General features: G+C 29.1%; 1 pseudogene; it reads left to right on the forward strand.

Annotated features, from left to right (window-relative positions):
* The first annotated feature begins 6029 nt into the window (after positions 1–6029).
* On the forward strand, positions 6030–6130 carry LOC145284939 (U6 spliceosomal RNA; annotated as a pseudogene).
* Positions 6131–6338: the final 208 nt, after the last annotated feature.

Genomic DNA, 6338 nt, shown 5'->3' on the forward strand with positions numbered 1-6338 from the left:
ATATTATACCAAAACGTGGAAGCCATCCGTCCAGTGGTTTTTTAGACAATTAATTCCGAACGAACCAACATTTACATTTTTTATATATAGATATATAATATATATATATATATATATAATATATATATATAATATATGTATAATATATATATAATATATATATACATATAATATATATATAATATATATATAATATATATATATAATATATATAATATATATATAATATATATATAATATATATATAATATATATATAATATATATATGTATATAATATATATATATATATATATATAACACATATATATATAATATATATATATAATATATATATATAATATATATATATAATATATATATAATACATATGTATATAGGTATATATATAATATATATATATATATATATATATATATGTGTGTGTGTGTGTGTGTGTGTGTGTGTGTGTGTTGTATGCTACCAAATTTTAAGCAAAAATATTAAAAACGTTTTTACCACTGATAATTATTTGTAATGTTGAGGAATTTGTCTTTATGCAAAAAGTATTTTTTCATTATCATTGGCACTAAAGGTCATATATTGTTTCCACTTATCTTATAAGACAAAAGCTGATTTAATTTTTTCTTAATTGTTTAACCCTTCTCACTCGCAAACCCAATGTTTCATTTATAAATTTACCTCAATACAAAATTGCTAAAGTTCTTGGACACTTCTGCTAGTGGCAAAATTTATTCAACACTTCTGCCTGTTCATGGCAAAATCTACTCGACACTTCTGCCTGCTAGTGGCAAAAAAAGTGAGAAACAAGACCCCATCTTCATGCTGACTCTTTGGCTCAAAAAAACATTGGCAATGATCACAGAGCATGATGAATAAAAAGTAACGCAGGCGAACCTAGCAGGAAGTGGACCTAACAAACGTTGATAATTCTAGCATAAGGGATGACATTACCGCAGTTACAAAAAGGATATATTTACTTTCTCACCAGAGAAATATGACACAAAAGCGAGTTTAAGACAGCCTCTCTTGGCCCTTTCGTTTTGGTGCTCCTCATATAGTGGCACTGTGAAGAGGAGAAACTGGTCAACATGAAAAGAAATTGACCTAAAATGACCTGCATCTGATGTAATAAGCACTCTCAAAGAGAACATGACTCTACATAAAAGAACATAAATTAATGCCATTCACAACAGAGTTATGTCCACTTTATTAACTGGAAATCTAGAGAGGAGACCTTACCAATGTAGGTAGTACAATTCAAACCTGATTGTTATTTCTCTCTGACCACAGGAAATCTGATACAAAGGCGGAAGGTGGGGAGAATAAGCAAGTGCATTAGTGCACTTTTGTTCCTAAAATTGTCTTGCGGAGATGCCTTCTGCAGTTAGGTATGAACTAATTTCAATGGTTGACCAATAGTCACTTAGTATCTAAGGTAACATGACTATACAAGATGGGAATTATTTAAGTTTAGATGAAACTCATGATTGGCAGATGGTGTGTGAGAGAGCAGGCTAAATATTTCGAAGTTGTGTTTATTGAAGACACTGTGGAATCTTATTAACAATTCTTTATATTTATTCCTCTCTAAACTCCCTGTTCACATTAGAAGTTGTATAAAATAGACACTTGAAATTAACGTCTAAATTTCAAAGACTTTTGAGCCTTCATTACAAAGAATTAGAGAGTGAATAGCACATTTAGAAACCTTAATTTATTAATTAAACTATTGTATATCTTCTCATTCTCGACATGAATTTTCAATTTCCTTTCAGACAGAAAATTCATGAGGAGACAATTCAGTCTTAACCTAAAATATGTATTTCATAATTCATTATAAATTAGTCTGGTTCGTGTCATAGTCGCCCTTGTTTGATTTGTGACAACTAATACTTTGTTACAAAGTGATCCAAGTCCAGATCAATCGATGTAGATGTAGCTGGTAATTTGTTACAAAGTGGTCAGAGGTTCGAATGATAGTTAATTCTTATCTGATTTAAGACAGTTGGTAATTCGCCAGGGATCACGTCACTATCGTTCCTTTTTTATTCATGATCGCGATTCTTTCTGTGAATGTAGAACAAGTACAGGAGATGAAAAAAAAGATAGATTAAAAGAGAATATATTTCATGCGAAATGATTTCCAAAACACCAAAAGAGATTTTGCTAGTCTTTCTCTACTCACTACTTATTTTCATGGTAAGTGATCGACTGAGCTCCAATATCTGCCTCCATTCACATGAAAAAACTCGTCTAACACAACCATTGTAAATAATTTTCCTTTTTTCCTCTGTACCCAAAACTATACAAAACTTCCATGAGCGAAGTTTTTTTTCCAAGGACTATCGATCTGTGAAGCAATATCACGTGGCTTCTTCCCAGCTGACTTCAACATGTTTGTTTTCAAGTCTTATGTTAACAAATTTTTGTCGAGCTATCTTCTTAAATAATCAAATTCTGCCTACTTTCAACTATCAGCTTCAATCCTCTAGGTGTTGTCTCACCGTTCATCTGACAAATTCATTAACACTTATCCCCGAGTGGCCTTTGGGCTTTGATAAGCAGTGATTTATTAGTACAAGAAATCTCATCTGCATATGATCCAAGATCATAAATTAAAAGTATTTTCCCGTTTTAATGAATCACTCAAGTAGATCGTTTCCTTATATTATGTTTATCATTAGAGGTTTTCATGAGTTTATAATATATTTGAATCCAACTTACCCACTTACCAACCTGTGATGACGTCATTAATGAGATGCAAAATACTATTTTTACATACAAATTCAATGAATAGTTAATGACTTAATTTTATAAAGCTGCCTTGTACCTGGCTCTTCGTTACCAACAAACTAGCTACTTAATCTATAAATATGATACTAACAATTCATTTGGAGTTGAACAATTCTATTTTTTTCTGTAACATTTTATTATAATAAAATAAAAACATTGCAAATTTGATTTTTTCCAACAAATCACAGTACAATACGCGTGAAAGAAAAATGTCAAAACACATTTTATTTATATTTATATTTTATTTTATTTAAAAAAAAACAAATTGAATTTTAAATTAAAAAATAAATTTTAATTTAAAATTCAATTTGTTTATTTTTTAAATTTTTTATTTAGATGATAACATAAATTATTTGGATCAAATGAAAACTTGCTATTAAAACGTTAGTTTTTAGAGGTATTCGGGTCTAGTATGAACAAATATCAAAGTTAAATTTGTTGCAGCAAGTAGTTCTTATGATATTAAGACCTTCATTATCCAATGTATTCCCTGTTGTTTTCACTAGTCGCCATTCTTAACATGGGGAGGAGGTGTTTTGTATTGTTTGGAGCATGCGTCAAGTGTCTTATGTAACAAAACAAAATGGCGGCCACTATATGTTTTATTAGATAAAACATGGGAAATATGAAAGTCTGAATATCCTAAAAATTACTTGCCGACGACAAATTTAACTGTGATAGTCGTCCGCATCATACCTGAGTACCCCTAAAAATCAATTTTTTAAAAGTAAGTCTTCATTTGGTCCTTTATGTCACAATGACACTCATTTGTTTAGAAGTCATTAATTTACTTAAAATATAATTCACGGTGTATTTTTCTTTATTTACTTATTTAAATAAAGTTTATACTGAGTTTTCTCACGATAAGGTTTTGTATGAAAAATAGTAATACAGTAAAAAAATAACAGAAAAAAGAAATATGATTACTTAAGAAGTATAACAGATGATAATAATGTCAAATACAGCAATTAGAGTAACAGTTTGCAAACATTTTGCTAGTTACGAAAATTATACCAAAGTCATAAATAAATAAGGCACAAGGCCATTCAAAAGTGTGGAGAGGAGGGTCTATAGTCATCTTTGTCACTGTACTCTTACTCCAAGAGTCATTCTACTTAAGATTTCCAAATCGATTTTTTTAAAACAAACGTCTACATAAATAAATAAATAAATAAATCGTTTTTATTAAAATAATTTCATGGGCATGAGGTGGGATGAAAACAAACCCTCTTAATCCTTTCAAAATTGTAAACCGCTCACTGTTTTCCGGCTTGTTGGTAACCGAAAACAAGCAGGTGACCTAGTAAACAATACGGGGAAAGTGAATCGATTATTTAAATTTGTTAATTTGTGTTTTTATTAAAATAAAAAATTGAAATTGTGTTTTTATTGAAATAAAGAATTGAAATTGTGTTTTTATTAAAATAAAAAATTGAAATTTTTATTGAAATAAAGAATTGAAATTGTGTTTTCATTAAAATAAAAAATTGAAATTGTGTTTTTATTGAAATAAAGAATTGAAATTGTCTTTTTATTGAAATAAAGAATTGAAATTGTGTTTTTATTGAAATAAATAATTGAAATTGTGTTTTTATTGAAATAAAAAGTTTTCCTACTTTTAAATATGACATCATTAGTAAATAAGCAATAAAATGTTTTTTCTGTTTTATTTTATTTTTCTGTCAATCTTCTGGCATAATCAGAAACATAGGAATATTAAAAAAAAAAAAGCAACAATCAAATCCACTGAAACATTTTCCTCTTTATTAATTTACGGTTCATTTTAAAAATATGATAGTGGTGGGATGATTCCAGTATTTTCCCCGATTCTGTACTAAATTCCCAATTCTGATATAATTACCGATTCTGATTCTTTATAAATCCCCTTATATTTAACTATAAAATTGCTATTCTTTCCTGGTTATCGCAAAAAAAAAAAAAAACACAATTAAAACTACAATTAAAAGAATCGTTTTTAGCATAAAAAATATGAACAACTTTTTTGATTCCGATACCAATTCTGATACCCCGAAAGTTCCGACTTTTCTGATTCCCGATTCCGATTTATCATCCCAACACTACCTTTTAATAAGATGCATATGTAACAGGATTTTGCTTTATGGGATATTAAGCATCAATGGATTATTTAATGTCGAATCAAATTGTCAGATAGAATCTTCTAGTACAGCCATTTTCAACCTTTCTTTTTCATTGACCCTCGGCTTTATTTATTTCTCGATTTACTTCCATACAAAATATTCATAACCATCATAAAGTGACAGAAAAACAAGAAGATCAAAAATAACCTTTTTTTATTGTTTAGGTTTTGTATAAAAATAGTATTATACATTCGTATCACAAAAATAAAGAAAATTCAATGATGAAGTTATTTGTGATATGTTTTTAGACATGACAATCTGAAAAGAAATGATTATTTTTAAATTATCAAGCACTTCAATTATTTACTCCCGACTATATAATTTTTTTACCTCCTCTAGGAATTAATTTACACCTGGTTGAGAACCGCTGCTCTAATACAATAACCATTTATCATTTCTATTTATTTATTTAGTTTTTCTTATTTTCAAATAATTTATAGTTTAATTTTACCTAAAAGACTAATTTCTTTAATGAAATTTAAGATGCGGCTCAGGTTAATGTTCTTAAAACTTTTAGGTTATTTGAATTTCATATTTTTTCCAGTTTTGTTGGAGATCATGAGAGTCCATTACTATATACATAACTATATGGTCCTTGATGTGTGTGGCAGGTAGCAAATATTCACAAGGTAGTGACAAGATATGTGCATGTTACACGTTATTTTGTAACATAGCAACTTAAAATATTATGATCACACTTTGAAATTTGAAACAGGTAAAAATGATAATAAGATGGGTGCAAATACTTAGTCAAAGTTCAGGGGTTCATCAACTGATGAAAAAACCGATGCTGCAAATCCAAGCATGAAGTTTCAAAATGTAAAAAGTCAAATAAGAACATGTCACAATCAAAGTTGCAAATAAAATGCACAATGACATCTAGTTTATCCATGAAACAAATTCACCAGTGAAGATCCGCATCAGAAGGTAAGGATTGGTTGTGTCAGCCAAGGATGGCTGGGGTTTATAATATATTATATGCCTGGATTATGTTCATTACTAAAATGCTGTTTCTTGAGTAATGTTCTTGTTTTCAATATCAAATTTTAGCAGTTGAAATAGAAAAGTCAACAGCTTGCTTCAGCAGTAGATGAACTAAAATTGGAACGATACAGATGATAAGCATAACCTCTGTTCAAGGACGAAATCCAAATTCATGAAAATGGAATATTTTTTTTCCTTTGGGAACACCACTTATCAAGGCTCAAAAGCCATTCAACAAGGCTAAATATATGTCAGGTGGCCGATGAAACACCACTGTCACGATCGGTAATGGGGGAAATTAACTAGGATTTGATTATTTAAGAGAATATCCCCAAAAACTTGTTTATATTGGTCTTGAAAATTACAATGTTATTCGTTTCTGAATTTTGGAGATCAGGAT

This window comes from Euprymna scolopes, chromosome 1, assembly GCF_053919585.1.
Source record: "Euprymna scolopes isolate OS-2025 chromosome 1, ASM5391958v1, whole genome shotgun sequence".
Lineage (NCBI taxonomy): Eukaryota > Metazoa > Mollusca > Cephalopoda > Sepiida > Sepiolidae > Euprymna > Euprymna scolopes.